The sequence below is a fragment of the Littorina saxatilis genome, linkage group LG14 (genome assembly GCF_037325665.1).
Source record: "Littorina saxatilis isolate snail1 linkage group LG14, US_GU_Lsax_2.0, whole genome shotgun sequence".
NCBI classification, from domain to species: Eukaryota; Metazoa; Mollusca; class Gastropoda; order Littorinimorpha; family Littorinidae; genus Littorina; species Littorina saxatilis.
Window position 1 is genome coordinate 4,056,522 of NC_090258.1, and position 10,922 is coordinate 4,067,443.

The following is a 10,922-nucleotide window of genomic DNA, read 5'->3' on the forward strand; positions in this document are numbered from 1 at the left end:
TCACATTTTTCTTCAGTAGAGCGCAGGACCACATTCCTCGAATGTTCAAGCTGCGCTTTTACTGGAGGCAGAACTATGACGATACGTAACCCGCATATAATTATTAAAGACGTCACGTGAACACGCGATCCGAAGACCTTGGGTGCACTCGCACCCAGTTTGAACCGAAACGGTGCGATGTACTCGGTATGTTCTGTCAAATGATCGCACTCAGTCTGTTCTGTGTGGCTTCTGAGTGGTGTCAGAAAATAGACCGCAGGCGAAGGCCCACAATAGGAGTAGCCTACACTGACTCGTCCTACTTTCAACGCCAGTTGTGTAGAGTGCATAACTGTACTTATTATTCTCAGACCATTCCTTTAGTCGGTTGTGTTGGTGTTAATGCTTTGACACGCTCTAGCTCCATGAGTGCGTATCTTTGACTTAAATTATTTCAGTTAATCGTTTCGGTCATGCGGCTGTGTCAAGTCGACTGAGGACGGAAGGAACAGTTTCATGAATTGCTAACAGGGAAAGTGAAATCGCTCGGATGTCTTGCTGATGCTGGTAGCTCTTTTCTGCCGCTGTTCATGCTGTGTGCACTGCCCGTGGGTTTCAGTGGTAGGTGTTGCTTTTTCAGTGTGTGTGTGTACGTGTTTGTATGTGTGTGTGTGTGTGTGTGTGTGTTTGTGTGTGTGTGTGTGTGTGTGTGTTTGTGTCTGTGTCTGTATGTGTATGTGTGTGTGTGTGTACGTGTACGTGTGTGTTTGTGTCTGCGTGTGTCTGCGTGTGTGTGTGTGTGTGTGTGTGTGTGTGTGTATATGTGTGCAAGAGCGCGTGCCAATGCATGCGTGAGTGCGTGCATAGGTACGTGCGTGTGTTCGACTGTCCGTCCGTGTTTATGTCTGTGTCCCGGTGAGTGCGTGCGTGGTTTGTTTGTTTTTTGTCTGCGGTTGCTGAGGCCGTTGTCATTAATTGTTGTTGTTGTTTTTGTTACATTTAGTCAAGTTTTGTTGTTGTTGTTGTCATTTTTGTTGTTGTTGTCGTTGTATAGAAACTAGAAACATATTTGCTTATTTCGTGCATTAATTCAATGATTAGAAAGTAAAGACATATCTATAATGAAATCAATGGCAGCTGTTACAAGCTTTCTTCCCTGTAAAAAGTACTGCCACTGCCAGCACAGCAAGATGCCACACAAGTGCAGGCGACCAATATCGATTGCAGCACAAGTCAGTGCTTGCCGAAGCGGCACTATACAACTGCCGGTGTCACGAACTGAAAACTTTGCCTGAACAATCCCTCTCAATGCGGTCAATGCGCATGCGCTAACATGGGGAGATTAATTAGGTCGTGAACAACCTAACCCTAACCCTAACCCTAACCCTAACCCTAACCCTAACCCTAACCCTAACCCTAACCCTAACCCTAGTGGGACGTCAGTTATGGATGTACTATTGTCGTTTTATGAATATCATTTCTGATGACGTGTGTGTATCTAATGGAGAGAAAGGGTTGGTTGTTTACCGTTATTAACAAAACATGTAGATTTAAAAAAACCAATTGTAAGTTATAGGAACGTTTAATTATTGACAAACAAAACGTTACATTCACAGTACGTCGACCACGTGATCAAAGGGACAGTCAGACAATCATTGATGGTACAAATAATGAACTTATCTCAACATCGAGGATGTATCTCGCATGCAAGATTCCGGCGAGGTAATGAATCAAAACAAATTAATAAAACATGTCCAAAACTGCATGGCCACTGCTCTAATTGAGAACGAGAAAATTAAATTTAGCTATCGAGAAAAAGGGAGGGGGTAGTGATTGATGAGTGATGGGTAAAAGTAAATTTTAAGGGGCTTATTGTCCGTCAGGTCTTAATTGCCTATATTGGACATGAATTGGTTTATACGATTCGAGTTTTACGCCCTCACGGCTTTTTCATGTTTGCGTGTTTAGGTGGTATCAGCCATCTGCACTTATGGTAGAATGACCAAGATCTTTAACGTGCCATTGTGGTGACACGGGGCTGGGAGATGGATACCGTCTCTGGGTCTGCACATAAAGTTGACCCGTGTCCGTCCCGGCCCGGATTCGAACCAGCGACCTCTCGATCACAAGTACAGTGCTCTACCACCTGAGCTACCCGAGTGATGGGGTGGAGTGTGGCCACAGATGTAGGATTGTCGTTTCATGCATACCATTAGTTTATTTATGTGTGTGCATTTGGTAGAGAGAGGGGCGGGGGTGGAGGGAAGAGGGGGGGGGGGGAGTGCGGAGGGGGCTGGACAGTATTGAAGTCATTTAATTCTCTGTGAACACTGTTGCGAAAAACCGCAGTGCGATGGTTGTGAGTTTCCACTGAAGTGGTGATCTCGGAGGTTGGGTAAGGTATGTATTGTTTTGACTCACTTTGTTTTTCTGTCGTCTCTGTTGTTGTTTTTGTGCACAAGTGATTTCCATTCTGTTATCCCTTGTTTTTAGGGTATAGTTGTGCTTCTACATATTCCTCAGTTTAAACACAAAATCATCCTATTTGCTGTGAACGGGAAAATGTCCGGTAAAATATGAGGCTATAGTATAAAGCAAAAATAGCGAAAAATAAAATCGGCAATGAGTCATGCTTACCACTTGATATATCGTGTGACAGATTTTCTACGTATAACTTCATAACGAATTCAGTTGATTTGGCTTGCGGGAAGGACAGAGGGGTCCGTTTTCATGAGAGTAAGGGTTTGAGAGTAAGGCAAGGAGCTCTCTATCTATTGATACAGTACACCTTGGAGTAAGGATAACATGGCTGACAATACCTGTACCACTGCCTGCTCTACTCAACGCCGAAAAACAAAAATTACCTGGTCCGATACCGACCAACAGAGCTATGTACTGGTACGAAATACCAAACCGGGTGGGGGTTTTCTGTGTCTTGCTGGTATTTTGAACCGACGTTCCCAAATGTTGGCATGGGAGCCGTCTGGTTGGTCAGTTTTCCATCAAAGCATTGAAGCCATAATTATCTAGCACCAGATTGTGTGGTTGTTTTTCTTGGTGTTTATTTCCCCATTCAGAACAATGAGGCAGTTTCCATGTTCTGCATTCAGTCATGCTCCCTGTTCTGTCCAAATGTTCCCAGTAGTGGAGAAAAAAAAACCACACTCACACACACACACACACACACTCACACACACACACTCACACACACACACACACTCACACACACACACACTCACACACACACACACACACTGACACTCACACACACTCACACACACACACACACACACACACACACACACACACACACACACACACACACACACACACACACACACACACGCTCAAATGTCACACTCGGCCTTGCGATGATTGTGGCTTATTGTCCAGAGCTGTGTACCAGGGTAAACCGTGTTACGAAGTTGACATGTCCTTACTTAACAGAGACATTTTAACCATACACATTGATTTCAATAATAAATACTGGTTCCATATTTATCCTCTACCTTTTGTAACGGCAGCTTTCCTGCAAGTCGCTGCAGGCAGTTTCCCTTACGTTTGTGGTGTGTGTTGTGTTAAGAGCTGTGTGTTGTGTTAAGAGCTGTGTGGTGTGTGTTGTGTTAAGAGCTGTGTGGTGTGTGTTGTGTTAAGAGCTGTGTGGTGTGTGTTGTGTTAAGAGCTGTGTGGTGTGTGTTGTGTTAAGAGCTGTGTGGTGTGTGTTGTGTTAAGAGCTGTGTGGTGTGTGTTGTGTTAAGAGCTGTGTGGTGTGTGTTGTGTTAAGAGCTGTGTGGTGTGTGTTGTGTTAAGAGCTGTGTGGTGTGTGTTGTGTTAAGAGCTGTGTGGTGTGTGTTGTGTTAAGAGCGGTGTGGTGTGTGTTGTGTTAAGAGCTGTGTGGTGTGTGTTGTGTTAAGAGCTGTGTGGTGTGTGTTGTGTTAAGAGCTGTGTGGTGTGTGTTGTGTTAAGAGCTGTGTGGTGTGTGTTGTGTTAAGAGCTGTGTGGTGTGTGTTGTGTTAAGAGCTGTGTGGTGTGTGTTGTGTTAAGAGCTGTGTGGTGTGTGTTGTGTTAAGAGCTGTGTGGTGTGTGTTGTGTTGAGAGCTCCACACACGGCTGATTCCTTGACGAGGTGTGGGAGCTTGAGTACTTCTATGACCCCGAGAGCTATGCCAGCGGGAGTGTCAAAACTTCTGGTAGCGTCTCGCATGCTGGACAGGTCAGCGGAGAGAGGTCAGACTAATATCAGCAAACTCTCCTCGAGTCATAAGGGGCATGAGAAGGATACTCATGTAAATAAAACCATGGGCAGACCGGACTCATCAGCCATGGCAGGCAACCGGTCTAGGAGAGGGACACTCTGAATTCAAACCATGGGCAGACCGGACTCATCAGCCATGGCAGGCAACCAGTCTAGGAGAAGGACACTCCGAATTCAAACCAACCCCCAACGAAGTCGGAGCGATGCTGACTGTGTTTCCGGACACAGTGTGGGAACCTAAACTAAGTTCTTGGGAGACGAGCTCGCACGCCACCACTATGGATTATGCCTCAAATTCAGACAGTATTAAGAGCTGGAACGCCGAAGAAGAAGAAGTGTTGAGAGCTGTGTGGTGTGTGTTGTGTTAAGAGCTGTGTGGTGTGTGTTGTGTTAAGAGCTGTGTGGTGTGTGTTGTGTTAAGAGCTGTGTGGTGTGTGTTGTGTTAAGAGCTGTGTGGTGTGTGTTGTGTTGAGAGCTGTGTGGTGTGTGTTGTGTTAAGAGCTGTGTGGTGTGTGTTGTGTTAAGAGCTGTGTGGTGTGTGTTGTGTTAAGAGCTGTGTGGTGTGTGTTGTGTTAAGAGCTGTGTGGTGTGTGTTGTGTTGAGAGCTGTGTGGTGTGTGTTGTGTTAAGAGCTGTGTGGTGTGTGTTGTGTTAAGAGCTGTGTGGTGTGTGTTGTGTTAAGAGCTGTGTGGTGTGTGTTGTGTTAAGAGCTGTGTGGTGTGTGTTGTGTTAAGAGCTGTGTGGTGTGTGTTGTGTTAAGAGCTGTGTGGTGTGTGTTGTGTTAAGAGCTGTGTGGTGTGTGTTGTGTTAAGAGCTGTGTGGTGTGTGTTGTGTTAAGAGCTGTGTGGTGTGTGTTGTGTTAAGAGCTGTGTGGTGTGTGTTGTGTTAAGAGCTGTGTGGTGTGTGTTGTGTTAAGAGCTGTGTGGTGTGTGTTGTGTTAAGAGCTGTGTGGTGTGTGTTGTGTTGAGAGCTGTGTGGTGTGTGTTGTGTTAAGAGCTGTGTGGTGTGTGTTGTGTTAAGAGCTGTGTGGTGTGTGTTGTGTTAAGAGCTGTGTGGTGTGTGTTGTGTTAAGAGCTGTGTGGTGTGTGTTGTGTTAAGAGCTGTGTGGTGTGTGTTGTGTTAAGAGCTGTGTGGTGTGTGTTGTGTTAAGAGCTGTGTGGTGTGTGTTGTGTTAAGAGCTGTGTGGTGTGTGTTGTGTTAAGAGCTGTGTGGTGTGTGTTGTGTTAAGAGCTGTGTGGTGTGTGTTGTGTTAAGAGCTGTGTGGTGTGTGTTGTGTTAAGAGCTGTGTGGTGTGTGTTGTGTTAAGAGCTGTGTGGTGTGTGTTGTGTTAAGAGCTGTGTGGTGTGTGTTGTGTTAAGAGCTGTTCACATGGCACACTTTTAACCAACTTTCCAACTTTCAAGCGATTTTTGTCGGCACCAATTAAGACTATTGAAAATCGCTGCTCTCTCTCTTTCTCTCTCTCTCGCTGCTCTCTCTCTCTCTCTCTCTCTCTCTCTCTCTCTCTCTCTCTCTCTCTCTCGCTGCTCTCTCTCTCTCTCTCTGTCTCTGTCTCTCTCTCTCTCTCTCTGTCTCTCCCTGTCTCTCTGTCTCTGTCTCTCTCTCTGTCTGTCTGTCTGTCTGTCTGTCTCTCTCTCTCTCTCTCTCTCTCTGTCTCTGTCTCTGTCTCTCTCTGTCTTTTGTTTGTTTTGCTTAACGCCCAGCCGACCACGAAGGGCCATATCAAGGCGGTGCTGCTTTGACATATAACGTGCGCCACACACAAGACAGAAGTCGCAGCACAGGCTTCATGTCTCACCCAGTCACATTATTCTGACACCGGACCAACCAGTCCTAGCACTAACCCCATAATGCCAGACGCCAGGCGGAGCAGCCACTAGATTGTCAATTTTAAAGTCTTAGGTATGACCCGGCCGGGGTTCGAACCCACGACCTCCCGATCACGGGGCGGACGCCTTACCACTAGGCCAACCGTGCCGGTCCCCGCTCTGTCTCTCTCTGTCTCTCCAACTTACAACAGAGCCTAAACGATGTTTCTGAGTGGTGTTCTGAAAATCGTATGCTTATTAATCCAGTAAAAACAAAGTCTATGATAATCAGCACTCGCCAAAAACATCAACTTTCAGAAATGACTCTGAGTCTGTCCCTAAATGAGCAGTGCTCCATTGAGCAAGTAGCTGAGCACCGTTTACTGGGACTTACTGTTGATAATGATCTCAAATGGCAGACTCACATCAATGAAATCTGCAAAAAAATTTGCTAAAAACCTGTTTCTTTTGTCACAGTTACAAAGCATTATTAATCTAGACACAAGAAAACTATTTTGATTATGCTTACATAGTATGGGACGGGTGTAGTGAAGTTCACTTGAAGAAGCTGAAATCGCTCCAGCGTAGAGCTGCTAAACTAGTTCTGCCCAGTCCATCTCTTTCTACAAAGGAAAAGATGAAAAGTATTGGGATGTTAAGTTTAAAAAAGCAGCTTTTGTATAATAAATGTTCATTTATGTATAAAGTCGTCTATAAGGACGCCCCCACATATCTTATACAACTCTTCAGTTCATCTCCGTCATATTATTCAAACACTCGAAATAACCTTGCCTTGTCAAGGCCCCGCATCGATTTGTTTAAAACTAGTTTTTCTTATTCTGGTGCGTTCCTTTGGAATTCACTACCTGTAAATATCAAGTCATGTCTGTCATTATCTTCTTTTAAAAGACAGCTCCGAAAGCACCTCTCTAACGACTAAGTCGGTGTACACTTTGTGCGAGTGTGTGTGAGGATGTGTAAAAGAGAAAGTGTATAGTATGCTTCCATTAACAAGCACACTTTTGAGTTTTTAATTTTTATTTTGTTATACCTTTCCCTATTGGTTTTTTTTTATATTTTTTTAAATTCTTCATATTTGTTCTTTGTTTCATGTGTGTATTATAGTAGGGACTAGCTGTAAGAAAGGACCATATGGACCTAATGCTATCATCCCTCGGTAATAAAGTTTTCGAGTTCGAGTTCTCCCTGTCTCTCTCTCTGTCTCTCTCTCTCTGTCTCTGTCTCTCTCTGTCTCTGTCTCTCTCTGTCTCTCCCTGTCTCTCTCTCTGTCTCTCTCTGTCTCTCTCTCTCTCTGTCTCTCTCTCTCTCTGTCTCTCTGTCTCTCTCTCTGTCTCTCTCTGTCTCTCTGTCTCTGTCTCTGTCTCTCTCTCTCTCTCTCTCTCTCTCTCTCTTTCTCTCTCAGACAGAGACGAATTCTGCGGGGGCGAAATGCCACTCATGGCAAATCGTGAGGTACTTAGGGGCGAGATGGGAGGGGGCAATATGGGAGGGGGCGATATGGGAGGGGCGAATCGGGAAGTCATCCATCCACCTACACTACTACACTGCCAGTGACACTCTCACAGCCAGACATTGTTCGGTCACACCTGGTTCTACTCAACCTTGAGCTAGCGCAATGTGGATTTTTGTGCAGTCAAAGTGATCGCACATTTACAGTACATGTTGCGCGTTTGGGGTAGGGGTTCTTTGGGGAGAAAACCTGTGAGCAGGATATACGGCTGTGTGTGTGACATTTCCTGCGACATGCACACGTTGACATTTAAGACGTGACACGTACTGGATGCTTGCGTTACCACGTACATTTAGATCGAGTCAGTGGAATGAATACTTGTCGATAGGCCCGACAGTAATATCATACTCGTTTCATCCTTAAGAGATTATATTCATCACTAAAGAAAATGCTATCCGTCGTCACATTTATTGAAGTCGCCGAAAAAGTTTTGTTGTTGGTTTAAACAATGTTTTATTAAATCAAACATGATAGGGCCTACAATAATACAACGATAAACAATTGGGATACGAACTCAAGCGATCGCTTTTATTACGCGCCCTAAAGTTTTGTTGTTGTTGGAATAATCAAATCACAGCTAGCTGCAAATGTTGACATTAAGACCCGTGAGAGGATAATACATGTGCTAAGAATCATTGTCAGTCAAATAAATCTGTGATGAAAAGTTCGGACTGTTATGTAAGAATATTTTATCATACAGAGATAATATATTCATCAAGCCATCAAACTATATTTAAATGCCCCTTCGTTACTTTAATCTGATGTTATTGTTGTGTGACAGAGTGATTATTTTGTCTGTTGTAATTATTGTGTATGTTAAATGTAACGTTATTATTGTAGATTAATTATTTAATAGTTTCACACACACACACACACACACACACACACACACACACACACACACACACACACACACACACACACACACACATACACGCACACACTCACACACACACACACCGTGGCACACTCATTCACTCACTCAGTGTTATTGTAATAGTCAGGGAACCAAGTTAGATTACTCTTGTATGTAGTTTTATAGTTTAAGCCGATGGCAGTAAAGTATTTTAGGTATCTTCCTGTTGGACTTGTTTGCTGACCAAACCAGGCAACCGGCTAACTGTGAACTTTTTGTATTTTTATCTGCAGCAGACGAGTTTTGCTGCGGGATAGATGCATCGCTTTGTTATGTAGAATACGCACCAATCAGGAGCGTACAGCAATCCTTTTGTCATACTGCGCATGCGTTATCCGTTATTATTGACATTGCCAACGGAACTAGAGAACTGATGACTTGGAAAATAAAGAATCTAGAAAAGCAACGTGACGTTTTTCTTTTTGCAAATGCGAGCCTCTGAACGAGCTACCAGAAAGTTGAGCAAGGTTACAGTAACTAAGCGAGCCTCTGAACGAGCTACCAGAAAGTTGAGCAAGGTTACAGTAACTAAGCGAGCCTCTGAACGAGCTACCAGAAAGTTGAGCAAGGTTACAGTAACTAAGCGAGCCTCTGAACGAGCTACCAGAAAGTTGAGCAAGGTTACAGTAACTAAGCGAGCCTCTGAACGAGCTACCAGAAAGTTGAGCAAGGTTACAGTAACTAAGCGAGCCTCTGAACGAGCTACCAGAAAGTTGAGCAAGGTTACAGTAACTAAGCGAGCCTCTGAACGAGCTACCAAAAAGTTGAGCAAGGTTACAGTAACTAAGCGAGCCTCTGAACGAGCTACCAGAAAGTTGAGCAAGGTTACAGTAACTAAGCGAGCCTCTGAACGAGCTACCAGAAAGTTGAGCAAGGTTACAGTAACTAAGCGAGCCTCTGAACGAGCTACCAGAAAGTTGAGCAAGGTTACAGTAACTAAGCGGGTCACATTTGCACACGTTGGTATTAAGACCTGATACTGTATACCTTTGTTAGCGCCGCACAGCGAGAAGAGTGGATGAGCTTACACATGTCACAAAGTTATGTAATACTACTAGTCTATATCATGATAAACTTGTTGGACTGAATATTCGATGCATCTTACATATGTTTCATTCATCAATTTAGAAAGTTTTGCCCAAACTCGCCCCCAAAGTCTGATGTTTTGTTGAAATAATAGTATCACATATTTACAAGGAGTATTTCTGAAACTCTTTTGGATGTGGCAAATCACGATTTGAACTTAAACTATTGCAGTTTTACACACGCAGAACTAATAATCAGGGAACATGTGTTTATTATGTTTGCGTGCATTGAACTCTGCACTCTGTGACCTGAGTATAAAAAAATAAAGACATGACTTTTGTGTGCATTGACTGCAATAACCTTAACTCTTAATGAAATCAGGGACTCTACCCTTGAGACGTTTTCAGGGGTAACGATTGTTGCCATTCGACCACAACGGTCAGGGTTTTTTAACGTCCACGCGCCAGTAATGAACTGTCTGAACCACCTGAAAACAGTGGCTTTCGGTGAAGATTGATTTCCAAAACAGTATTTTAAACTTAAAAAGCATTCTTGAAAAGAGTTTCCCTGGCAGTAGCCATAATACATCATAGCTCGAAAATCTCTTCGCGAAAGGTCAACACTGCTGGCAGGAGACCCATCACCCTTACTGGCCATTTTATGGCATTGAATGACAACGGTTGCACGGAATCAAGTAACCTTTGTTGTCACAAATCTTCCTCTTTGATGTGGTGAAAAAGGCAAGGTAGTGACTTTATTAGTTTGCCCAGGTTGCAAAATATAATTGAGTTCCCCTCGTATTTAGCAATCAAAAAGGAATTGTTCTGCCGTTTTGCTGTTACATTTTAACTAGACAAGATGAGTTGCGACAAACTGAGGTCCATGATTATGATTTATCAATGTAGGCCTACCAAGGCTTGGAGCTTGTGTTTTATAATAATAATAATAATAATAAATGAGCATTTATATAGCGCAACATCATAACTTTACAATTATGCTCTTTGCGCTTGACACATTTAGAATTAAAACACAGTTATACAAGCATTTGTGCGAGATCCTTTGCAATACAAATCAATATTTCTTCAAAAAAGTTTTAGTTTTACTCATTTAAAACGTGTGTTGTTAACACGTTTCTTGTTTGATTTTCAACTCTTCAAGCTGCTTTTCAATTAACGAAGGCCGTCGTTTGCAAAATATTAATGCGCAGCAGGCTTGGAGTCTATGTTTTTGTGTGTGAGTTCTTTGGTATTTTTCATGCATGGATCTGTTCTCTTAGCATATCGTCACGTCTCACACATGTCCCTAATAGGAAATGTTCCTGTGAGGACGTCAAGCCCCCCCCCCCCCCCCCCCCACCATCCTGTACGAGTATGGATCTCCCTTTATTTCACTAAATGCAAAGGTGTGC

At 43.7% G+C, this 10,922-nt stretch overlaps 1 protein-coding gene across 1 annotated transcript in view; it reads left to right on the forward strand.

Moving 5' to 3' along the window:
- The first annotated feature begins 452 nt into the window (after window positions 1–452).
- Window positions 453–10,922, forward strand: part of LOC138946930 (endoplasmic reticulum membrane sensor NFE2L1-like) — a 71,942-nt gene continuing 61,472 nt past the window's right edge. The window contains exon 1 of the mRNA XM_070318344.1: window positions 453–600. The gene's annotated coding sequence lies outside the window, so the exon portion shown is untranslated. The remainder of the gene's footprint in view (window positions 601–10,922) is intronic.